We start from the raw sequence: 25,893 nt of genomic DNA on the forward strand, positions 1-25,893 counted from the left end.
CGTAGAGGCAGCCCTTACAGAAATCCTGTGCAGAACTCTAAAATAATTCACCCTCTGCTCACTTCATTCCCAAACGCCCCCGCCCCCAAGCACATCCAGCGTTGGATAATTAGACCTGTGAGCCTTTGGCAAAGCCAGCTTCCTAATGTAAAGTGTCCCTGTTGCAAATTCGGACGCTCTTTGGTAAAAGCCATCAGCATCAGATAAGATTGTCAAACCCTGGCGACTTGACTCGAGATCTCATCCTGGTTCCTCGCAGCCTGGTTTCCACACACCTGGAGCTGCAGATTGTTCGCTTATTGTGTTTTTGGCTGCAGCACAGAGATCAGCCCCTCAGACATCTTTGCAAGTTGCAGGCAGCGGATGCCTGAACCTCCAGGTATGATTTACCACTTCAAAAACTCTGGAGAAGAGAGTGCGTCGGACACACAAGTAAAAAAAACAGCAAGTTCCAAAATTTAAAAGAAATTAGAAACTACTGGTTGAAAAATGGTGAACTTCTAGACAGTCTTTGGTTTTCATCTAGAAATGTGCATTTCTGTCCTCTCTGCTAGGCTGTGAGCCCCCCGCGAGCAACACCTCTGTGTTTCGGGGAGAGCTCTGCATGTCCCTCACTTGGAGGGTCCACGGAGGACCTCGGTAATGGCTGGGGCATCAGTAGCAACCTTGTGGTTGGGTCTCATGGTTCACCCCAGCCAAGCAGTCGGCAGGCTGAGGAAAGCAATTGTGTTTTCATGGACAAACAAGCTCACGCCAGCGGCAGAAAAAGGTTCTGGTCTGGGACTCCCATGGTCCATCCTGGAGGCAGAGGGCTGCAGGGAGGACCAGCTCCTCTGACTTTCTTAGACCAGGGATAGAGGATGGAGTGAGCGTCCTGCCCCGCTGAGATGCGTGAGCGTGAACATCCCAGCACTGTCCTCAGTGGCTGGGTTTAGCTTCGGGTGGGAGCCCCGGGGATCCTTCTCAACCCTGGGCTGGCTCCTACCATCGGACACTGCCAAGGCAGGCGGGATTCCTCCGAGTCTCTCTGTGTTTGGGTTTTGGCATCTGCCCTTGATAAACGGAGCGCACCCTACCATCTCCTGCTGCTGCTGGCTCCTCTGCTTTCCATGGTTCTGGCTCAGGTTCCAACTTTCGAGATGGAAAGGATGTATTTGTTCTTTTGAAAATCACTCCACATTTTAAAAAATTATGGACTTAATAACTTCCCAGCGAAAGTTTTATTTTCTAAGGCCTCTGAGTAGCCCAGTGTGACAGAATGCCGAGAAAAATGAGGTACTTAGTAGACACAGATGAATTGGCAACCCATGTTCTTCCTGCTTTCAGAAGCCCTCATTGTCTCCAGGAGGGACATGACTCAGTTCCTCTGAACACAGGCCCTCTCCTTGCAGGAGGCACTGATCTCTGGGCAGGAGGGGCCACGTCTGACTCACGGGTGCTGCTCCTTTCTACTTTCGGGCCAGCCCTCCAAGGACACGGAGCCCGTGAACTAACTGAAGGGGAGGGGCCACCTCTGCCCTGCGCCACTGGCTTGGATGCAAGCTGTCTTTGGAAGCGGTCCTGATGACACTGAGAAGGGCACTGGTAACCGTAAAGACCCGGGTGCTTGGCATTGTACAAAGTTTTGGGTTCTGGGGACGGTAGTTTCCAAAGATGGCCATCCAAATCCTAGCCAGTCCCTGTTCTCTTTTGCAATGTGGCTTTGTCTGTCCTCTCATCTGAAGGTAGAGCCCTTTGCCTGTCTCCTTGAGACTAGCTTGGCCCTTTGACCTGCTTCGGCCAACAGAAGAAGTGATGTTGTGCACAAGGGTACTTTTTTTTTTCCAAACCTGTGCACAAGGGTACTTTTTTTTCCTTGAAGATGCAGGTGTGGTGAGCGGGGGTGAGCTGTGGGCGCCTGTCACGTGCGAGCAGCTCTGGTTCCTGCTTCTTCCCGTGAATGGATCACTTGGAATAGGACTTTTCCAGATCTGCAGGTTCAAATTGGACGCTGTGCAGGTTGGCTTCAGAGCAAGCATTCTCAGTCTCTGGAAGAGAGGGAATCATAATCCTTTGATAATATTTTCCTAAGAGCAATAAATCGTGTGTCCTCCTTTGTATGAAATCTTTCTCTCTCAGCTTGGAGCAATAGCCCAGCTTTTCACATTGCTAGTTAGCAATGTGGCCCTGGGCAAATCTTTTAAATTTAATAATTTAAATCTCAGCCTCAGCCTTCATACCTGTAAAAGCAAGGTAGCATAGTCTATGCCCTGTGGAGATGCTGGAAAATTGAGATCGTTGCCCCACCTGCAGTGCTGGGCAGGGGGCTTTGTGACGGCTGCTTCCATCCCTCCTGGGACCACTCGAGTTGGTCCACCCTGTCTGCGGGCTTGCTCCATTTTCTAGACCCAACATTCATATATGTCTTGGACTAAAATTTACTCTTACCTATCAAAATGCAACCCTGCTGTCACGTTCCTTCGTGGCTCCTGTGTTCCGTGACTTGCCTTCCAGGCAGCGTCCCTGAGGGCTCCTTTCCCCTCCCGCCCGCCTGGGGATTCTGGGGGCGGCCCCGCCCATTTGGTTGGCTTTGAAGTTGAGACCCAGACACCCCTCAGCAGGCACCGTCCTTTGACTTCTTTCTAGAGAGAGGATTGCCTATGCAGAGTCATTCATTTCTTGCCAAAGTCCTCTTCTTGTGTGTTTCTGGCCAAGGTTAAGGGAAAAAAAAAAAACAAACAAACAGTGAACGTCCTGGAAAAGAGCCCTTCTCTATGTTCTGTGTGATCATGAGTTCATTAGGTCTGTCCTTAACTCGAGTGAGACAATAAGAAAGCCCTTATATAAAACGTCTAGGTTGGAGAATCCTATCTCCCAGCCCCTGCCGCTCCCCAGGCCTGTCTCTGTTTCACTTCTGCCTATTGGCTCCACAGCAGGCTCCCAACCTACTTATGCTATTTGCTTCTTCCCCTCTATCGAAACGTGTTCTCAGGAAGGGCTCTTAGGAATCCGTGTCTACTCAGCTGTAAACTACCATGACCAATGTTACGGTAATGAGTATTAATTATGATAGGGGATAAAGCTTGAAGTCAAAAGAATGAATCTCTAACTGTGGAATATCGACCTAGAGTGGCAAGGTGATATTGGATTGAAGAGGGGGTGGGGTGAGAGTGACAGAGTCTTGCCACCAGATAGACTGATAGAGTCTCTTATCACACACATTGCTCACTAACTACCTTCTGAAAGCCTGCTCCGGAACTCACCAGCAAACCCTGAGAACCTGCATTGTGTTTAATCAGTTGACATACAGTAGGAGGTGCAGTTAGTGACTTTGTCATGTTCCCTTGACCATGTTTCTGCCTGGACCTCTGGGCGCCTCCGTTCTTATCTCATGGCACTTTCCACTGTCGGGTGCACAGAACGCTGTCCCATTGCCTGCTTCTTCTTTTCCTCTCCTCCGCGTGTCTGTCTCGACTCTAAGCCCAGACACCCCTGCAGTGGTTTGTGTTGCGACTGGAACTGTATCTGGCAGGTCCTGTGCCCCAGCTGGGCTCCCTCCTCCACTCTGAGCTGTGGATACCCCGTGCCTCACAGCCCCAGCACCTGGGACAAGATCTGCAGGGTTAGTAAGGCTGGCGGTGGGGAGTTTAGGAGACCCTACTGCAAACCAGCGAATCAAGGTAATTGAGACGTTAGCATCTTGTTCACGATGGGTGTAAAGAAATTAGTCTTCCTGATCTTCACGTCTAATTTTTATATCAGTCATACATTTTTTCATGTTGATTTTAAAGCCTGGTTCCATGTGGGGATGATTCAATGAATGTTCCTGAGTCATTCACACTTAAATATGAAAAAAGGAGTTGGACGAACACTTACTACCTGGAGAGTATTCTGAAGGTTCTAGACACCGTCAGAGCGGCTCTGCTCACGGATTGGGAGAGGAGTGCGTGGACATCCTAGGGTCCACTTCACATTACTTGGCTTCTGCTGGTAGAGAAGATTGGGGTTATGTGGCAGTAATGTGGCAAAAACACATCCCTTCATTCTCACTCCCATATTTAAAACGTGGTTTCTCAACGGTGCAGGGACTAAGACCCAATTTTGGAGAGTTTAATGGATCCCGGGTCTTCCTTGGATAGGGAGTAACTCATCACAGAAAAGAGGGAGGATATTCTGGTTATGGATCAGGGAGTGAACTTTGATAACATTTAATCTGAAATATTTTCTGTCTTTTGCTAAACTTTTGGTAAATGATGCGAACTCTGTTATCTCAGAGAAAGCGATATTCTACAAAAGGGAGATTCATCTTAAAAAATTACAAATATAATTTAGTTCAGGATGTGAAATTTCCTCATCAAAACAAATCTGTACAGTATACTTTAAAAATTCTATGCATTTTTCATCTGTAACTGGTGTTTCATTGGCTTTCTTTCTTTTTTAATTGAAGAATAGTTGATTTCCAATGTTGTGCCATTGCCTTTCCTAATGCAGGATTCAGGACACCTGCAAGGTCCCCAAATGAGTCCTGGGTGGGTCTCCAGGGAGCTCACAAGAAAGTCCACTCGGTACCACTTGGCCTCACCATTTTCTTCCTCTCTTTTCATCTACCCACCCATCAGCCCATCTTATTGTTCTTAGGCATTTCCAAGTGAGCCTCAGACAAGCAGCTCCCTTCATCCTTATGGATACTATTAACAAGAGTTCAATATTTGTTCACATTCTTTTGTATAGTGTCAGTCATACTACCTTGAATGTTGATGTTGTCTGGAGTTTTAAGAGAAAGCAGCTCATTTTATTTTTACCTGCAGCCCCCTCTCTCTGCAGGAATCAGATATAAGTCCATGGTGCGCTGGACCAGAGACAAATCCAACAGAAAGAATTGCCTTTTCTCTTCAGCAACCAAGATGCTATGACTGACTGGACACACCTGTCTTTCTGTCTCTCTCTAGGTAGGATGCATCCTCAGGAAACTAGACCCCTGGAAGCCGCTTCCCAACAGCCTTTGGACCTGAGGATTCCCAGCGGCAGCTGCAGTGGCTGCTGCCGCTGGAATCACTGCCACTCAACCCAGGAGCAGAGGGGAGATTTCCAAAGGCCCCTCATCCCCACAGCTGGAGTTTGTTAAGTAGATGAGTATTCCTCAAAGGAATGGTAGAAAGTCTAGCGAAGGTTGGAATGAGAAGTGGTCTGGTCATTCAGAGGTGACCTGGAGACACTTAGAAGTGATGACTTGTCAGTGTCATAGTCACAGCTATGGTACATTCACCACACCCCACAGCCTGGGCTGAGAGCTTGCCCTGTGTGTCTGTGTAAACTCACTGTGTTCTCAACAGTCACATTCTGTGATTATCCCCTTAACACAGACACGATGAGTTGATGACAACGATCTTGACAGCTATGATATATAAACCAACCAGGGGAGCTGGTCAGGAAAGACTTTTCTGGCAGAGGTTAACCATAAATAAATGGATGGGTGTTTTAAAATGTAGGTTTTATTATTATTTGGGTATGGTGAGGCCAACAGATCAGGAGACAATTGCCACTGAAAAGATAGTTTGTTATTCGCACAGATCCCAAGAGGAGGGGGCGAGGCACCCTGCACAGGGCCACGTGGGGAAGCACCAGGGCCTTTACTGCACTTTCCATGGGAAGGAAGAGGTGAGGCAAAGTGGTAAACAGGCTTAGGGATGGCTAGTTTAAATGATTTCAGAGGACTCTGGAGTGTAGGCGCTGTCCCTAGTTGGCTGGTGCCCAGCCCTGGGGTGATTAGGACAGGTGAGTGTGGCCAGGGGTGTGAAAGCCCAGGAGAGGAGGTCGGGGTGGGGTGGGCTCTGGATTGGTCGGTTTGCATCGAAAGGCACACTCCCAGCCATGTTTAAGACTTTTCTATCTCTAGGAGTAGACTAGCTCAGCTTCTCCAGGGTCAGCAAAGCCCCAGATGGCAAAACATCAGAAACACATGGTTAATACAGTGGGGTGGGGCGGAAAGCACCTATCGGGTGAATGTGAATGTCTTATCCCAGGGAGGTAACCCCGAGCGCCCTGTGGGACTCAGTGGTTCCCTGTGAACTGTCAATCATATTCCTGACTATTTGGGGAATTCAAACTTGAAGGCCTTGAACAAAACTCTAAAGCCTCATGGGACCCAAGCAAGACTGTAAGACTCTCTGTTAAGGATCACAGGGAAGAGTCCCCACATCTCGGCCACCGGCTGCTGCCCTGGGGTTACCAGCTGCCCGAGTGCCTGCTGGTCTGTCTGCTGGTCCTCGGAGCAGAGTGGGCTGTGGAACAGGAGCAGCACACGTAGTCCCCAGGTTAGGCCTGAGTGACTGCCCTGATTCTCAGCAGCAAACCGCCTCTGCTCCCCTGATCCTGATGCCTCCCAGCTCTTTGCCCTGAGTGTCGGGGTTTGGATGGAGTCAGGTCCCACAGTAGTGATTCCTTTCAAGTTGTTGGTGTGTGTGCATGGTCTGAGAAGGGATTTAGAGCCTATTCATAATTATGATTCTTTCTGTCCAAGGAGATGTAGCAGAGAGACAAAGATGTACCCAACACCAGGGTACCACGGGGAGAGCGTGGTTAGGATGTGACCCTGAGCCCAAGGGCAGATACTGTCAGGTCACAGCTTTCCAAGCCTGGAAGACCATGCTTTGCGACTGACCATGTGAACCCCAAGTGGCTTCTATGTTCCCTTCTGTCATCTGACTTTGAGCCTTTGTTCTGTCCTTTATCAGCCTCTCTATAGTGTGGAACAGGGAGATACAGGATGAAATGCGAATTGCTCAATCCTGGTATTTTAATTGAGAAACTTAGGAGAAAAATCTGGATTCTTTTGTGAAGTTCAGTATTCTGTGTTATACATCCCCACAGAATCATGAAAGTCTTGCTGGGCTGGAGGATCACAGAATAGAAGAAGGAGGGAGACAGAGAGAGGCCCTGGAGGTACTCCAATCCACTTCCTTCATTTGAAGAAGGTTGGGGTCCTCTTGGAATGCTCTGGCCACATTGCATCGTATCTGTCTGCCCCATGCTCTGGATCAGGGCCACCTGACCATGGGTGATGGCCTCCTGTTTCCTCAGAGTCTGGTACTATGCCTGGCACTTGGAATGTATTCGAAAACTGTTCGTTGAATGAACGCATGCATGAATGAATGAATCACTGGCCAAGCTCGCACATCTAATCCATGGCAGAATGCAAAGCAGAGGCGAGATCATCTCATTCCATGTACAGCATTCCATCCTTATGCACACGGCCTCAGCAATATGTCATCTGATTAAACTTTGAAATTGCTCTGAGGTTAAGGTTTACGAGATCTGATCTCTGACCACCTTCCTGAGGAGCAAAGGTGGCCCTCAGAATAGGGTTAGTACAGAGTAGCTCTGGCCTAATGGAGAGACCTGGGTTTGAGACCCCTGTTTGTCATTTCCTGGCTGGTTACCTTGGGGCAAATCACCTAACCTTGCTGAGGTTAAGAGAAATAGTCTCCAGCTTTTCACCTGTAAAATGGGAAGGTACTTCTGATCCTGCCAATCTCCAAAGGGTGCTGTGAGGTCCAAGCATGGCCATGGATTTGGTCGTACTTTGTAACCATCAGTGCACATCCTGCATGAACGTTAAGAACCTCGAGCGGGCAGGTGCAGGATGGGAAGCTCGGGGCTGAGCTGCCTTCAGCACGGCAGCCACCGTGCTCTGCCCCATCCTGCCTTGAAAGGCTCACTGGTGGACTCGCCCTTCATGCGTGGATAAGGGTGGTGTCCAGGTGGTCACCGTGATGTATGGCCATCACTTGGGGGAGATGCAGGAAATGGGAACTCTAAGGTGTTGGGGGAGATCAGAGGAGGGGAGAGAGAAGGGGAGCTCCCTGTGCACAGCCTGAGGGTTCCAGGAACATCCCAGGGCTGTGGAGCCCATGGTGGGCCTGGAGGACAAAGCCAGCCTCTCTCAGGACACTGGGCAGCGAGCAGGATAGCAGGGGCCAGCCCCCAAGGCCTGTGTGCTTCCTCATCCTTTGCAGATAGAGCACAAGCTGTGTGGGTAAAAGCCGGTAAAATACTTCTTGTCAGCAAAGAAATCACACGTTCAAGAATAAGTGTATCCAGCAAGAAATTACAAATGCTGAGTAGCGGACTTCCCTGGTGGCGCAGTGGTTAAGAATCTGCCTGCCAATGAAGGGGACATGGGTTCGAGCCCTGCTCAGGGAAGATCCCACATGCCGCGGAGCAACTAAGCCCGTGCACCACAACTACTGAAGCCCGCATGCCTAGAGCCTGTGCTCCGCAACAGGAGAAGCCACCGCAATGAGAAGCCCGCGCACCACAACGAAGAGTAGCCCCAGCTCGCTGCAACTAGAGAAAGCCCGCGCGCAGCAACGAAGACACAACGCAGCCAAAAAGAAAGAAAGGAAAAGAAAAATGCTGAGTAGGTTTTTGCGACCCTCCCAACATTCTACATAATGTTAAAATAATAGGCCAATTAGTTTTTTTTTAAAAAGGCATCAGGCAAGCCTGCTGTTGGAATTCATAGAGACCCAACAATGGACCACTGTCTGAACACTGAACTTCTTAGCTGGTTCCTTTGTCGGGTGGTTGGCACAGCAGGTGTCTGAGTGAAGAAAGCTGCTCAGAAATCTCACTGAGCCACTGCCAAACAGTAGAGCCGTGGAACAGATCCTTCAGATGGCTGAACATCGTGCTGTTGGAAGTGGGCTGTAGCGTCAGGGAGTGGAGGCAGGGAGGTATGCGCTGAGCGTCTTTCCGTGCACTGAACAACCCCCATTGCCAGTCCTGGCAGGCTACGGATTTACAAGAGAAACACCCATTTACAATCTACAGCCATCAACAGGTGATTAACTGAAGCATGCCACCCCTCCAAGTGAGAGGGTGGAGGGCTTTCATTTTAATAAGCTTGCCAATGCATTTATTTAGAAAGACAAGAAAGGTTCAGGGCAGGAATGCTCTAATTAAGCTATCAGCCAATCTGGGGGGAAGGAAAGGAAATCTTTGAAACAACAATTGTGCATTTTTATGAAAGGTAGTTTCTTTACCTTTCTAGTGTGAATTTATAATACATTTCATCTTTCTTTTGGCAGTCATTTCCCGCAATTATAAAACAATATAAAGCCTGACTCTAATTAGGACAGGGTCAATGTTACTTTGGCAAAAACATGAAAATTTTGAGTTATGGACGAACGGAAAAGAAATAAAGCTTTATTTTCTACACATTTTGCCTGTATTTGCTAAATTCCTCCTTGAATTTAATAATTTTATAACAGGATGAGGATTGGAAAGAACTTTTGTAATCTCAAAAGTGCTGAATGAACAGGTTCTCAGAAACATTTGTAATTAGCCTTTGTTCTTCAACAACATTAAAACTGTTTGCCCCTAAAAATAGTTGATTGGCTCTTGCCTTTGTTAATGCCATTAATCTGTTTATAACCAACACAAAAAACCCTCAGCCTAATGTGGCAGACCACTTCTAACTGGTGGATCTAACTAAGTTAATGAGGTGTAATTTCATAAAGACTTCTTTTTAAAATTAAACTTTTGTGTTTAGTTTTGACAAAAAATAAGTTTTCTGCAAAATTTAAGTCATGTGATAAATTATAGAATACATATTAAAGCATCAAATTAGGGAGAAACTGTGGCCTCCCCATGTCTCTCGCCATTGTCCATGTCTCTCTTCTCCATCAACAGCACCCAGGTTTTTTGGGGGAACTGTCACCTATGGGGTTCTCAGCTCAGGACTGGGTTTTGATTGGATTAAGCCCATCAGTATATGCGGCGATTATATTTTCTAAAGATGGCTGTTCTTATAGATGTTCTTCTATTACCTTGCCACTCTTCCATCGCGAGGCAGAGTCTATGTACCCTCCTCTTGAATCTGGGTGGGTATTTCTAACTGTTTCACACAACAGCATAGGGTGACGTGTCAGTATGCTATTTCCGAGGCTGGGTCATAAAAATGCCAAACACTTCCACCTTGTTCTCCTGGGGCGCTGCCAGGCAAGCAGCCTGACAGTTGTGAGACCTCCATGCTGTGGGGGAAACCCAAGCTGGCCCAACTGGAGAGACCACGTAGAGAAGCTCTAAAATTGCATGAAGAGAGCCAGCTCCCAGCACCATCTACCCCTCCCCTACCTTTCCAGCTCCCAGCACCATCTGACCGTAAATCTATGAGGGGCCCCAAGCCAGAGTCACCCAGTTGAGCTTCCTCAAACTCCTGACCCACAGAAACCATGAACGGTAATGAGATGATTGTTATTTGAGTCCCTAAGCTGTGGAGTGACTTGTTATGCGGTGACAGATAGCTACAGCACTATGTCTCATCTCTTTGGCTACAGTGATTGTTGTAGGATGGACATGTGACCCAGTCCAGTCTAATCATTGCAAGGCTTAAGCTGTTTGCTGGGAAGGCTGGAATCCTTTGAGTTTGGTAGACTTGAGCACGCAGCCTCAGTAAGATGCTGTAGCTGTCTGACTGTAGCCAGTGGAGACGGCCTTTGGGTGAAACCAACACCCAAAGCAAGCAGAGCAGAGAGAGGGATCATAATGACATCATTGTGGTCTGAATCAAGCTGCACCTGAAGCTACCATTTGATTTATTCATTACCCGCTAGAAGTAGTCTACGGTCAAAAAATTTTGGCATTTCGAGTCACCATACAGATTGCAGAATTCAATACCTCATGTGATATCTGAATCTTTCTATTTTATTTCTGATCCATGACCAGCCAGACATTAGACAATCTTCAGTGACAGGACGCTCACGACCATCTGGAGCATCAATTCCATTCCCCAGCAGCTTGAATTGTTGAGCCAAAATCTGTCTCTCGGCCATAGTTTTCATGAGGCAAACTGTGAATGTCTAAGAAAGCTATTTATATATAAGAAGAAGAGTAAGTTTCAGCAAGTTCCTTAAGAAAGAATTTTATGATAGTCAAATTGCCAGGATGGAGTAATGTGGACTGGATACTGTAATAGCTCGATTGATAACTGGTTGATCACTTTCTCCTTAAAGAGCATTGATTCATTGATCAACTAAATCAGCATCAGATAACAATGACTGAATCCCAAAAGATAAAATTTAAAAGAGATAAGCATAACTTCCTGCCCTTTAGTCCTCCCTCCTACCGTATAAGTAGGATAGAAATGAAAAGTGACAGAGTTCAGAGGTAACACATATGGAAAGATTTACTTGTCAAAAAGGCTTGATGCAAGACAAGAGGGTTATGTATCTATTTAAAAAGTTCATGTGATCTTAGGTTGTTTCAGCAGAAGCACAGTGTCCAAAATAAGGCTGGTAATTCTCTTTCCTCTGTGCTGGTCGGACTTACCCTGGAGCACAATGCTTGCTTTGTGGATGCCATATGCTAAGAGAGAAATTGACCAGAGCATATTTAGAAGCAACGGGGGAATAGTGAGAAAAGTTGAAATCTTATCATGGTTAAAGGATATGGATATTTGCCTGGAAAGGACTCTATATAACATCTGGGCTTCTGGAAAGTCTGATTAAGTCACTGTTTTATCCTTTGGGGGAAGAACCCTGGGGGAAGATTCACAATCACCTGCCAAGTGAGAACTGTAAAGCTACAGCTACTAACATACATCTGCCTTCATCTACAGGATTGGGAAATCCTCGAGACGCTGATGGGAGCTCCAGAACCATTCCCCAGAAAAATCACAGAAACTGAGTAATTTGTAAAATTTTCAGATTTATGGATTCCTCTCAGGCCCACACATCCCATGTGGAGAAACCCTGTTGATTGATTTCCTTCTGCCTGTTTTCTCTTCTCCATAGAAGCAAATACTGAATATTATAAAGTCATTGCTTGAAACTGCTAAGAGTGGAGGAGTTTCTTTTGGTGATTTTATTTCACTTTCTCACCTTCAGAGCAATGCAAAGATTATTTAAACCTTCTCCTTCGCTGGCAGTTTCTTTCATCCTTTCCTTTCCAAGGAAAGAAGGCAGGGATGTGGTGGCAGTGGCGTTGAGGCTGGGGAGAATGGCCAGAGGGAAGTTGGGACTGGCCAGGGGCTCTTCATGTTTCTTCCCTGACCTCTGACCCCTCCTTCCCTTGTCCATGTGCCGTCCACCCTTTGCTGGGTCCCATCTTCACCCCAGAATTCTGAAGATTCTGAGACACTCAGATAGGAGCTTCTATGCAATAGCCATGCGGACTCCACCGTGAGGGAGGTGTGGGCATTGGGAGGTGCTCGTTACTCGTGTAAATTCTGAGCTTTGATAAAATATGATTCCAATGAAAATTTTACATTAACTTGAATTGTAACTTAATTTTTAGTCTTGTCTCTACAAATGGATTATAAATGTCTCATGGGCTGAGGCCTCATGCTACATTACCTTTGTCCCTTTTATAGGAAATGGTAACATGGCTGATTTTACTGCCTCTGCTTTGTGCAAACTATTGGCACGTGCTGCTCACATAATAAAAGATAATAATCCAGACATATATCCAACAGAAAACAACCCATGATCTCAAAGAGGTATCTGCGATCTCACGTTCATTGTAGGATTATTTACAATAGCCAAGACTTGGAAACAACTTAAGCATCCATCAACAGATGAATGGATAAAGAAGATGTATATTACATACATATATATGTAATATATATACATATATATATATATATATATAAAATGGAGTATTATTCAGCCATAAGAAAGCAGGAAATCCTGACATTTGTGACAACGTGGACTGACCTTAAGGGCATTATGTTTAGTAAAATAAGTTAGACACAGAAAGACGAACAATGTATGATGTCACACGTGGAATCTAAAAAAGCTGAACTCATAGAATCAGAGTAGAGTGATGCTTACCAGGGGATGGGAGGTGGGGGGGAGGGTACAAACTTCTATTTATAAGATGAATAAGTTCTGGGGGTCTAATGTACAGCATTGTGATTGAAGTTGGTAGGACGTATGATATACTTGAAACTTGTCAAGAGAGTGGATATTAAATGTTCTCACCACAGGAAAGAAATAGTAACCGTGTGACATGATGCAGGTGTTAGCTAACGCTATAGTGGTCATCATTTTACAACATAATACAAGTACATCATGTCAACATGTTGTCCACCTTAACCTTACACTGTGATGTGTCAATTACGTCTCAATAAAGCTGGAACAAAGAAAAGATAACACCAAGTGATCAGCTCCTGGATAACTGAGTGTTAGCTAATAATCTTAGGAAATGAGAGCACAGGCTATGGAGTCAACTGCCAGACCAGAGTTGAATTCTTGTCACAAGCTACTAGGTGTGTCACCTCGGTTGAGTTCCTGGACCTCTCTGCCTCCCAGTTTTCCCATACATAATGTGGAAATCATACTATATCATGAGGCTTAGTGAGGGTTAAATGAGATACTTTACGTAAAACACTTAGCCCAGTACCTGAGGCCCATACTCAAAAAATGTTATTGCTATTTTCATGAATATTGTCTTTACGTATATTTTGGGGAATCTCAAAAATTTTTAGCAGAAAGCACAATTTGCTTCAGACCCAGTTGTGTTTGAGACGCCAGCCCCTTCTTCCCATTGATGCTGCAATGCAACTTTCTGTCATGACACAAAGGGATTAAGAGTTCCACACAAGGAGGGAAAACTCATGGAGACCCTCCAAAAATCCGATTCCCATGAATATCTTACCAAAAAGGAATTGAAATGACTGACTGAGTTTATTCAGTTTATTTAGCCAACTGAAGTGATTCAGTTGAATTCAGCCAACTTCTGGATTTTCTTCATGTTCCGTTCCATGTTCCAATTTGTCCGGTTTTCTTAAATACTGTTTGGCCTCCTTTCATTTATGAATATCAGGTGCAACCAAGCTGCCTTAAGCAAATAAAGCGCTCATTCCTTCCAGCCTCCCGCCTTAAGCCTAATATGTTCCCTTTTTCAGCTTCACTTTCTTGCTGACACAAGCTCGCCCAGTGCTGCCGGCCAAGATCCTAAGTGACAGACATCTGTCATCGGACAAGGGCTGGCAGGTGGTGGCCGAGCTCCCCAGGGCCCAGGGCTTTGTCTGATGATAACGCAGGGTGTGTTCAGAGGATTCCAGATCTGCAGCAGAGAATCCAACACAGTTCTCATGAAGGGGAACCTATAAAAACATCATTTGTCTAAAAAAGGAGAGCACTTTGGCAAGGGGACCCTGCTTTCTCTCTGTGTCTGTAACCTGGGGAAACACCCCTGGTCTCTAGGAAAGGCACACAGAGGACCTTGTCTGGCGATGGCAACACTGGCTCCATTTGGAATAAAACCCACAAGGAGAAACGTACAGGGGAAACTATTCGGGAGCGGGAACTGGGTGTGTTTCAGACGTTAAGTCTGCAGAGAAAAATCTGTAGACTTTTTTTTTTTTTATAGAAAAACAAGCCCCTGGAAACAAACTTTTAGAGAGATGGTTTATGAAGGAAATCTTCCCAGAGGGGAAAAAAGAAACAGAGCTAAGAAGCAATTCAAATGATAACATCCTCTCCCCACTATAGCAGGAATAAAAGCAGGAGACAGAAGTTGAAGAATGGAAAGTTCACTGAAGCTCAGATAGGGGCCCTGGGTGTGCTGAGCAGAAATCCAGCGAGAATTGTCCTCGGTGCTGGTTTTCCTCTATCTGTGTAACGGCTGCTCTGTGCACGCATCTCTCCTTGTGGCTGAGGAAGTCACACCCTGAGTGACGACAGTGCCACTGGGCTGTTTTCCCTCCCGCTCACCATCCTTCTTTGCCTTTGCTTTTTCTCTAGCGCGTGGACAGTCACACCTTTTTAGTGTGTGTCTTTTTAAAAAATTGAAGTATATTTGAATTTACAATGTTGTGTTAGTTTCAGGTGTACAGCAAAATGATTTTTTTTTGACACCTTCTAAATAGAAGGGAGAAGAAAGAATAAAATTGAAAAGGCAAGACAAGAGAGTGAGCTCAGGGAACATTCCAGGCCCACGGATCCTGGAGTCACACGAGCAAGTGTTACCACCGTGTCTGCTGCTTCCGCCCCCAACCCGCCCCGAGGGGCAGCAAGGCTGAAGCCGAGGTCCTGGACCAGCTGGGCTCCAATATGGGTGTTTTGCTCACGAGATGCAGGACTTTGGGAAACTGCAGAGATCTGCAAGGTAATGAGCAGCCTGACAGAATCCTTTTGCACAATGAAGTTTAGAACCACTGGCTCTAAGATGCCCAAGTAGTTTGGTCAATTCAGGGCCAGCATCAAGTCAAATTATTTGTTATGTTGCACAGAAAAAACAATTCATTCGTTCATTTATTTGATAAGTGCTTCAGCGTCTACCCATACCCTTGTGCACCTCTTGCGAAGCTACAAAGCATTTTGCACCCTTAATGTACTTAAAGTTTCAGAGACGAGATACGAGACGAGATTGTTGAGCAAGTGTCCACTCCACCAGGAGCAGATGTCACCCCCCTTCATGGTCCAGGGTTTCCAAGAAAGACACAACCCACACAAGAGTTGGAAGGGGCCAAGCATCACCCCCGTGGAGGAGACAGAAGACCAGCCTCAGCAATGGGGCCCCGGTCCCCCTGGCCAGCAGCCAAGGAGGCCCGAAGAGATTTCCAGAATCCCTCTTGGCTTTAGCCTCAGGGAAGGCGAATCTGAGCAGGGTCTTGAGGCTGGTAGGTAGAGCCTGGGGTGGAAGGAGGCTCACAGGAAGGGCCCGAGACCACAGGTACCCGCAAGCTGAGCCCAGTGTCTGCTCAGGGAGCTGGGGAAGCCGTGCCGGGAGGTGAGAGAGAGCAGAACAGGGAGGGCCTTGGGCTCCCACTCAGAGTTGGGGGGCGAGGTATGAGGAAGAGAGGGCTGTCTGGACATTGTTCTGAGTTGAATTGTGTCCTCCCCCCCCACCCCCTGCCAAAAGATACGCCGAAATCCTAATCCCCTGCACCTGTGAAGGGACCTGATTTGGAAATAGTGTCTTTGCACATGAAATCAACTTAAGATGAGGTCATTAATCCAATATGACTGATGTCCTTATAAGAAGAGGAGAGACACAGAGACAAATGTGCACAGAGGGAGGGGCATCCTGTGAAGACACGGGGAGAACGCCCGTGATGATGCAGGTCGGAGCCTCACATCTCCAAGTCAGGGACCCCAAGGATGCTGGGAGCACAGACGCCAAGAGGAAGGCGGGGTGCAGACCCTCCATGAGAGCCTTCAAGAGAGCGTGGCCCTGTCGACTCCTTAGATTTCGGACTTCCAGCTTCCAGAACTGTGAGAGAATAAGTGTCTGTTGTTTCAGCACCCTGTGCTTTGTACAGGCGGCCTTGGAGATGGACACAGGGATGGTGGTTGGGTTTGTCCCTTTGAAATGGGACAACTTTGATGCCATGTGTGTGTCAAGTGACCCGGGGGTACTGTGGCCTGGGATGCAGGAGCAGATGTGTCACACATCCCGGGACCTCTTGTGGCACCAGCAAACTTGCTCTCGAGGCAATTCTGGTCATGACATTGATGGCTCTTTTCCCTGACTGTCTGTGAGGGAGCACGTGTGTCCACATACAGTGAAACCCACTGATCCCACACCCTCCAATAACACCAGGTGTTCTGAAGGCCCAACCCACTCCCAGTACATACTGTTTCCCATTGACAAGGTTTTCCTGTTTACACTCTCTTTCTTAGTCTCTAGGAAATATAATTAAAAATTCATCGAATACATCTTCAGGAAAACACATTTACCAAAGACCTATGTTCAGCCGAAAACAACAAACTTACAGTAATGGGTCAAAGCATAGCCTAAAAGGCCTTTGTAATTCACCGCAGATGGTCGCCCTGTTTGCAAGGAGCTCGGCGTGGGGAGCTTCCTGCAAAGTCAGATACGGCTGAGCAACTCGCCTGGAGTCAGGCTGGGGAGCAGAAACCACTGAGGGTGACCTCAAGCGAGAAAGGGGACTTTATTATAGACACACAAGCAGTGCTGGACTTGCCCAGAGGGCAGACCAAGAAGGTCCTCAAAGCACAGCAGGACAGAAACAGAATTAAAAAAAAATGAAATCTGCTATGTGATTTTAAAAAAGTAAAGTAGTTAGCAGGTGCAAATCATACCTTTTCAGGACTTCTTTGTGCTTAGCTCATAGTTGACCTCTATTTTTCTTTCTAGTGACTTGTGCAGCGGTAGGGAGGGCTCAGTCTTCCCTGGTTTGGGGTGTCCCAAGGTGGCCCAGATTTTGGGATGTCCCGTGGAATTGAGGGGGGCCTTTCGAGGAGGACTCTTTCCCCCTCGGGTCTGCGTGTCTGCATGTCAATCCTGGTGGGCAGGCTTCCTCAGCGGCTCGGGGCAGGAGGGAAGGAGGATGCTTATCCTGTTCGCACAGCGTGGTTCTACCTCGTGGCATCCCTCTCCCTCTCAAGCACACGGTTTCAGACAAAGGACTCTTTTCCTGCTGGGTCAGGCTCACCATTGGTTTAATAAACCTCAGCCAGAGAGAAGTCGAGATGTTCAAACAGAGAGGAGGAAAGACCACGTGGCAAATAAGAGTACAGATTCAGGAGGTGGACTTCGTGCCTTCCCATCCTGACTCCACTGTGTCCTGATTATATATTAACCACGTTATGAAACCCCTCCTGCCTCCGTTTCCTCAACTGTCAGATGGGCAGTGGATAGACCCTACCTCGTAGGGCTTCTGTGAGGATTAAATGAGCCACTGAATACTGTGCCTGCACAGGCATAAATATCAGCTAAAATTATTAAAACCCTCCGGAGAGCCTGTCACCATCTGGATCAGGGAAGGAGGACAGTTCCTACCAAAGCGTGTTAATGGCTCAAGGGCTGGGCAGCTGGCCAAGGGCATCCCCTACCGAGGGCTGAGGACTGGGCCAGGGTCAGCAGGGACAGGCTGGAGGGCAGGATGGTGCCGTGAAAGACTCGACGTTCGGTGCAGTTGGAGGAGGCACCTCCCCTCCCAACGCAGCTGCTTCATCCTCGGGCAGCGGACTCGAGGTGAAGGTTACGAGAAGGTCACTGTAGAAAGCGGGTTGTGAGAGTGGCCTGAGTCATTCCAAGATAAGACTGTGTGTGGGGTTGGTCGTGTGGGAATTGGGTTAGGACATCAACATCAAAAACGGGCTTGACTCTAGAGAACTGGACGAATCCTTCTCCCCCATGTTGGCATCTTCAGCTTGTCTTGTTTGGAAAGTGAGTCATGAGAGGCAACTCTGGTGACTGTGACCCCTTGGCCCAGACCTCCTTCCTTTGCCAGAATGCTTCAGAGCTTGCAGATACTAAAAGAAAGCAGAGCCTCCTTGCCTTGGAAACAGAGTACATCCAGACTGCTGAACTTGGCCTTGGGCAGATGAGAGGAGAAAGATGAACTGAAAGTTCAGCCTCGTTCTCAGCGCTTTATGTGCATTTTCTTGTTAATTTTCAAACCCACCCAACTACAGATAAGGAAGATGAGGCTCAGAGCGGTGAGTTAGTTTGCCAAGGTCACACAGTAAAAGGCTGAGTTGGGCGTGGCTGGCAGATGAGGCTAATAATGCCTTGTCCCCGCCTCCTTGGCACGTTCGGGTGGGTGCTGGAAGCTTCTTCCAGCCCCACCGGGAACTTGCTCAGCCCGCACTCAGGGCAGTTCAGCCAGACTGGGATGGCCGAGGGGCCACCGTCTGAGGATGTCACCAGGCAGGAACACAGGGCTTAGCCACCCCCGCTTATGAAGTTCAGTGACAGGTTCTATAACAGGGCTACCAGGGAGCCCTGACTTCGGGGCTCAGGCTTAGGATGGGGTCACTGTGCTTTGCCGCGCAGCTGCTGTCGTCAGTTTGCTGTAATTCACAGCCGCAAAGGCCGCAGAGGGTCCCTGGCGGGACCGTGTCCCCATTGCCCACAGCGGCAACTTGCTCACGAGCATAACCTTTGTCGGCTTTTCTCCACTTCCTGAATGACCTTTCTCCTCCCTGACTTGGGATCCTTCCTGGGTTCCCCTCTCAAATAAGCCAAGCGCACGGGGATAAACCAGTGCCTCCCCTAAGACGGTGGCTTCCCTGACGGCAGAGGCTCATTGCACCCATCCACTTGCAGGGCCATAGGGCCCAGATGTGGCTCAAGCACCAGCCCAGGTGCAGCTGTGAAGGCATTTCTTAGATGTGATTAACATTTACGATCAGCAGTCTTTACGTAAAGCAGATGACCCTCCAGAATGTCGGCCTCATCCGACAAGTTGAAGTCCTTAAGAGCAAAGACTGAGGTCCGGGAAGAAGAGGCCTTTCTGCCTCAAGACTGAAACGCGGAAGCCCTGAGTTTCCAGCCTACTGCCTGCGGAACTCGAACTCAAGACCAAGACGGTGGTAGCATCAGTGCTCACCTGGGCCTCCTGACGGCTAGCCTGCCCGGCGGGTCTCAGCGCTGCCAACCCCATGAGTGCGGAGCCAGTTCCTAAAGATGAGCCTCCCTCTCTCTCTCTCCACACCCACACACACCCACACACACACATACACCCCCCACACACCCACACACACACACTGACTGGTCCAGCGAACTGCTACCTTCTCTGTGCTACGGCCACACTCACATACCCGTGTTTCCTTTCTGATGAACTTCATGTGCTATTTTTTTCTTTATTGCAATATTTAGTTTCAATTTTCCTCTCTCCTGTTATTTAAACAATCTACTGACACGTGTGTTTGCCGCACCAAGCTGAGCCCCTCTCTGTCCCTTACACAGGACCTCAGCTGTCTCGTGAAGAAAGGGGGGTTGGAGTCCTGGGCAGGGGAGCGGGAGGGTCACAGAGTGCCCGCTGCTTGTGTCTGATGTTGAATCCCCACTGATGCTCTGAAAGGCTTCAAGCAGCTGTGTTCATGGCCAACACTCCCACTTTTATGCATTTATTCACTCACATGTGCACATCCCAGCTTTACCATATCGTTCCTGGTTAACAAACACATGTTTCTGACAAAACCCCAAGTTCAGCACTCAGGCTGTTGCGTTAGCCATCAGCCCAGCTGGGAAGCTCCTGCTAGGACGGCCGTCTGATCCACAGGCAGGCACAAAGCCTGCACGTAACACCATTGGGATTTTGTATGGTGTCAGCTTAAACTATTTACGAAAGGCTGGAGACAGGCATGGGGCCCCGACTCTCCTCATCTGACACATCTTAATGAACAACGAAACGAGGAAAACAGGCTCCATTCAGTACTTGTCATGTGAGAGGCGATTTTCTAGTCCCAAATTGACTGTGTCGGGATCTTTTATCTCAGGACCCTGAGTGCACTGTTTTGAAAGCCTCAAGGGATGTTAATATCGCCGCCTGCTCCTCCTTAAAAAATAGACTTTTCATTCCAGTAGAGAAAGTTTGTGAGATTTTTTTCCCTACTGAATTCGTCTTGGATCCTGAAATCAAAGCTATAGCATACTTTATTTATATGGTCCTTTCATAAACAGATCTGAGGTTTCTGGACACAGTAGATTTCTCTTGACAGATGGACTACTAGGTTGTGAAAGAGAAAACCAAAGTACAAAGTGAGTGCGACTGAGAACTGACTTACGTCCAATTCCTGGGTGGTCCTAACGTTGGAAATTCTCCTTTCTTCTCTAAAGATGTTAATTAATAATGGCCGTTCTTGAATATTTACACCATGCCGGTCCTGGTCTAAGTAACTTACAAGATCGCTAATTTACACCTCAACACATCTGTCTTCAAACGGGGGCACAGGGAAGCAACTTCAGTGGAGCCGCCCGGCTGGAGCCTGCATCTCGCTTCTGTCCCTTCCTGCCTAAATGCCACTGACTGCAAAATCCACCTCTCCCGCTATTTATTCTCCCTCCGGAATTCCTGACTTAAATTCCCACTGCCTAGGGTGCCTCCCCCTGGACACCTGACGTCCAAAGGCATCTTCAAATGGACCTTTCCCAGCCTGAGCTCATCCTCTCGCCCCCCCGCTCCCCCATCTTGCTGCTCTGCCATTGTCCCTGCTTCAGGGAGTGGTTTCCCTGCCACCGGGATGCTCAAACCAGGGACCAGGCACCACCTCTGCTTCCTCCCCCGCCTCGCTCCTCACACGGTTTGCCCTTCGTACTAACTATCCCACAAATGCCTCCTTTTGACGCTAACCATCACTAGCATAATCCAGGCCACCATCTCCGCAGTTTCCATTCTCTACAGTGTGCCAGGGTTAATCTTTTTTTTTTTAAATTAATTAATTAATTAATGTATTTATTTATGGCTGTGTTGGGTCTTCGTTTCTGTGCGAGGGCTTCCTCTAGTTGTGGCAAGTGGGGGCCACTCTTCATCGCGGTGCGCGGGCCTCTCATTATCACGGCCTCTCTTGTTGCGGAGCACAGGCTCCAGACGCGCAGGCTCAGTAGTTGCGGCTCACGGGCCTAGTCGCTCCGCGGCATGTGGGATCTTCCCAGACCAGGGCTCGAACCCGTGTCCCCTGCATTGGCAGGCAGATTCTCAACCACTGCGCCACCAGGGAAGCCCCCAGGGCTAATCTTTTTAATATACAAGTATGAGACTGCATGTATTTATTATCTATTGGTGTGTGGCAAATTAACTCAAAACCTACCAACTGAAAACAGCGAACATTTATTATCTCATAGTCTCTGAGGCTCCGACATCCCAAAGCAGCTTGGCTGGGTGGCTCTGCTCCTGGGTCTTTCCTGAGGCTGCGGTCTTCTCAGGCTTGATTCGGGGGAGGTTGGCTCCCAGCTCCTTCACATGGCTGTTGGTTGAAGACATCAGTCCTTTGCCACGTGGGTCTCTTCATAGGGCTGCTCACGGTATGGAAGCTTACTTGCCCCAGAGCGAGGGATCAATGAGAGAGAGAGAGAGAGAGAGAGAGGAACCAAGATGGAAGCCATAGTCTTTTTATAACCTTATCTCAGGAATGCCACCCTATCATTTTGCTGTGCTCTGTTCATTAAAGTGACTCAGGAAATCCAGCCTCACTCAGAGGGAAGGGATCACATCAGGTGTGAATGTCATGGGACATAGAGACCACTGGGGGCCTTCACGGAGCCCTCCTGCCACACCTCACCTTTGCTTAACACACTCACTGAGCACCCATGGATTGTAGGACATAGTCCTAACGTGTCTTACAAAGCCCTGAAGTGGGAACCCTGCCCACCTTTCCTGCCTTGCACGTCACCTGCTCTTTCACGTGCACCCACCAGCCAGGCTGACTCACCACGCTCTGTACAGGGGTGCGTCCATGGACTCAGCGCCATGGGAAGCACCCTAAGCCACAAGATGAACAAGAGCATCCTTCTCCTTCCTTAGGCTCAAGTGGTCATTTTTGTGATTATTTTAATCTAACTTTGCTTAATGATGGCAAAAGATTTTTTTCTTACAAAAAATAAATGTGATGAATTTTAGAAAGCTTGCTAATCTTAAGAGGGGTATGACGTTTCCTTTGAACTTAGTAACTGAGATGAACTTTCACCCTTCATCTCAGTTGCTAAGGAGTCATATTTAGAAAAAGCCATTACGGAAAATGTACGAGTTTATATGTATAGCTTCACATATTGAAATGGTAGTTATTTTCCCAACGTTTAAAACACTCTCCCCAAATATCCGGAGGGTGTTAACTTATGTCTCTTCATCCTTTCTGACTTCTTTTCGGTCACAAAGATATTGTCACAGGAGTTGTGTTCTCACTCCCCTCCCTCCACAGACGACAGAGAGTGGGCGGTGGAGGGGAGTAGGCTGTATGCAGAGAACAGAGTGCGCCCTTTTAAGCCCCCGCTCCCTGTGGCTTTTCATTTCACAATAAATGGAGCAGGAGATAAAGTGATGTAAAGAGTGGAAATCGTATCTTATACATGGCGGCATCTACAGAGGTTCCCCAGGCAGCAGGGCTCAGAGGCCTGGCTTGCTTCAGGGGCAGGATGCTGGTAGTACGGCAGCCACACAAAGTCTGTGTAAAACACATCAGTCAGCCCAAGTCACCTGTCAACCTCTGGGTCTGAATTTCTAGAAGTTGGTCACTGGACCCAATCTGTTCTGCCTACATGCTGAACTGGGCTTACGATCCTTGAGGTTCTGAGGTCAAACACGTGATTGAGAGGTCACTGTTTGGAGATGAAGGAAAAGTGCCAACTAGGGCCCAGTTCCCATCCTCAAGGGACATAGAGACCACAGGCTGGGCTGGGAGGGAAGGGACAACCCGTATCCCTTGGTGTTGGCAGCCCCCAAGCAACACAAGTTAAGTCCTCAAATGAAGATTCCAAGGTGGCCTTTTCCTCTTTCTTAAAGTTCCTGTAGGATTTCCAGTGCTTCTCCAGCCCTCGGTGAGCTCCTTAAATCAGTGGCTTGTGCCTCCTACTCTCCCTTCCACCGCCACCTTCCAAAACCTCAGAGCCAGAGCATCAGGGTATGTCCGCTCTGGTTTAAATAGAGCATTACGAATCTTGCCCCCAATCTCTCTCGGCTTTTTGCCTTCTTCCCCCATGTACTGCTTGTTCCAGCATTCAGAAAACTTTATCAAATATCATAGTTTATCATTTCCCAAGTATTCATTTTTGGAGCAATTTGATGCCTCTGCTTGTTGAACAAGTCTCTTAGAAAGGGTGATCATGCTCACATCACGTCCTGTGCTGTGCTGGGGGTCCCTTGAGGGTTTGGTTCACTTTTATCCATAGGAATGGTGTTCTAAAATCTATTTCTCTTGATGTGGAGCAAAACTGGGCACCCTTTCCACACTCCCCCAACCCCGTCCAATTCAGTCTTAGACTAGCATGCACTTAAGTCAAACTCAATGGGGGCGATACAGGTTTTACAATGAAATGGTTGATTTGAGACTCAGGGGAACTCAAGGAGACTGCAAGCGTTTCCTCCATTTATCCCAGACCCGGGTGAAGCTCAGCTGTGAAATAGATGAGCGGTCCCCAACTTTTTGGCACCAGGGACCAGGTTCGCGGAAGACAATTTTTCCACGGATGGGGGGCGGGGTGAGGGGGTGTGCGGGGTGTTCAAGCAGTAATGCGAGCGATGGGGAGCGGCAGAGGGAGGTTCGCTTGCCTGCCGCACACCTCCTGCTGTGTGGCCTGGCTCCTAATAAACAAATTCATGATCATGATGTGAGAATTTACCGTATTTCTCTCAATTACTGGTAGGTCAAGCAGACCAAAATAAATATAAACACAGAGAAAAAAAATTGAACAAAATAATCAACTTGTTAGATTTAGTGGACATTTACAGAATCAGAAATTAGGGAATACACATTCATCTCTACACTCTACACATGGAATATTTACAAAAATTAGACAGACCTCATGCTAAGCCATAAAGTAAATCTCAATAAATTCAAAGAACTGGAATCATGCACAACATATTCTTTGACTACTATGCAATTAAGTTGAAATTAATAACAAAAATATAAATTTGAAAACCTATATATTTAAAAATTTAAGAAGTATACTTCTGAACAATGTGTAAAAGAAGAAACAACATTTAATTTAATAGAAAGTTAAAACACTTACAACTGAATGATAATAATAACATATATCAAAATTCATGGGATATTGCCAAAGCAATGTTTTGAGATATATTTATGCCTTAAAAGTTTGTATTAGAAAAGAAGAAAGGCAAAAACTTGAGAAGCTGAGTAGCCAATGTAAGAAGTTAAAAAAGTAACTCCAGAAAAAATTTTAAAAAGCAGAAAAAAGGAACAAGCAAAAATAAATGAAGTAGGAAGTAAAAAATAATAGAATCAACAATCTCAAAAGGGATTTTTTAATAGATTAATAAAACAGACAAAGCTTTGCTGAGCTCAATCATGAAAAATATAGAGAAGCTGTATATAAAGAATTAAAAATGAAAGAGTGCCATAAATACAGACAGAACAGAGATATTAAGAAAGAAAGAATACTATGAACAATATTATACCATAAATATGAAAATAGAAATGGAATGAACAAATTCTAGGAAAATATAACTTATGGAAACATACTCAAGAAGAAATAGAAGACTTTGATAACTCCATTATCCTTAAAGAACTTGAGTGGATGTTTATATAACCCTTCCTCAGAGACTCAGATGCTTTTATAGGTGAGTTTTGTTTTTGTTTTTGTTTTTTTTATAGGTGAGTTTTTAAACAAATTTTTAAATAATTGTTCATCCAATCTTACACAAACCCTTTCAGAGATACCCAAAAGAGGAAGCACTCCCCAATGCATTGTAAGAGGTCACTATAACCTTGATCCCAAAGCCAGACAAGGACTGTATAAAGGAAAGTTGTCAGACAATCTCACTCATGAACAGGGATGCAAAAATCCTAAATAAAATATTAGGAAATCAAATATAGGATTGTAATAAAAGAGAGAATATACCAAGATAAAGTTGAGTTTATCTCAATAATGCAAGGGTGCTTTAAAAATAAAAAAATTCTATACATATAACACATTACCTTCTGCCTCTCAATGGATGAAGATGAAGCATTTGATAAAAGCAAAAAAAAAAAAAAAAATTACAGTAAACTAGGAATGGAAGGGAACTACCTTAATGATTGATGAATGGTGTCTACCAAAATGATAGCCAACATCGTTCCCAATGGTGAAATGCTTGAAGCATTAATTTTAAATTCAGGAACAAGACAAGGATACCACAATCACCATCTCTTTGATATAGAAATCCTAGCTAGCACAGTAAGAGAATAAAATTACAAGTCATGAGGGTATGAAAAGAAAAAACAAAACTATCATTACTGTTAGATGATACAGTTCAGTCTACCTTAAAAACCTCTAAATATCTACAGAAATTTCATTAAAATTAAGAGTGTTTTTGCAAGTGACTGGATTTAAGATCAATACAAAAAGTCAGTTGCATTTATAAACACCAGCAACAACTTATAAAATATAATAATAGCTACTATTTGCAGTAGCACACACTACCCCCAAAATAAGGCACTCGAAATATATCTAACAAAAGATGTGCAAGAATTGTGTGAAGAAACATTTTAATGCTATTAA

The sequence above is a fragment of the Eubalaena glacialis genome, chromosome 12 (genome assembly GCF_028564815.1).
Source record: "Eubalaena glacialis isolate mEubGla1 chromosome 12, mEubGla1.1.hap2.+ XY, whole genome shotgun sequence".
Taxonomy (NCBI): domain Eukaryota; kingdom Metazoa; phylum Chordata; class Mammalia; order Artiodactyla; family Balaenidae; genus Eubalaena; species Eubalaena glacialis.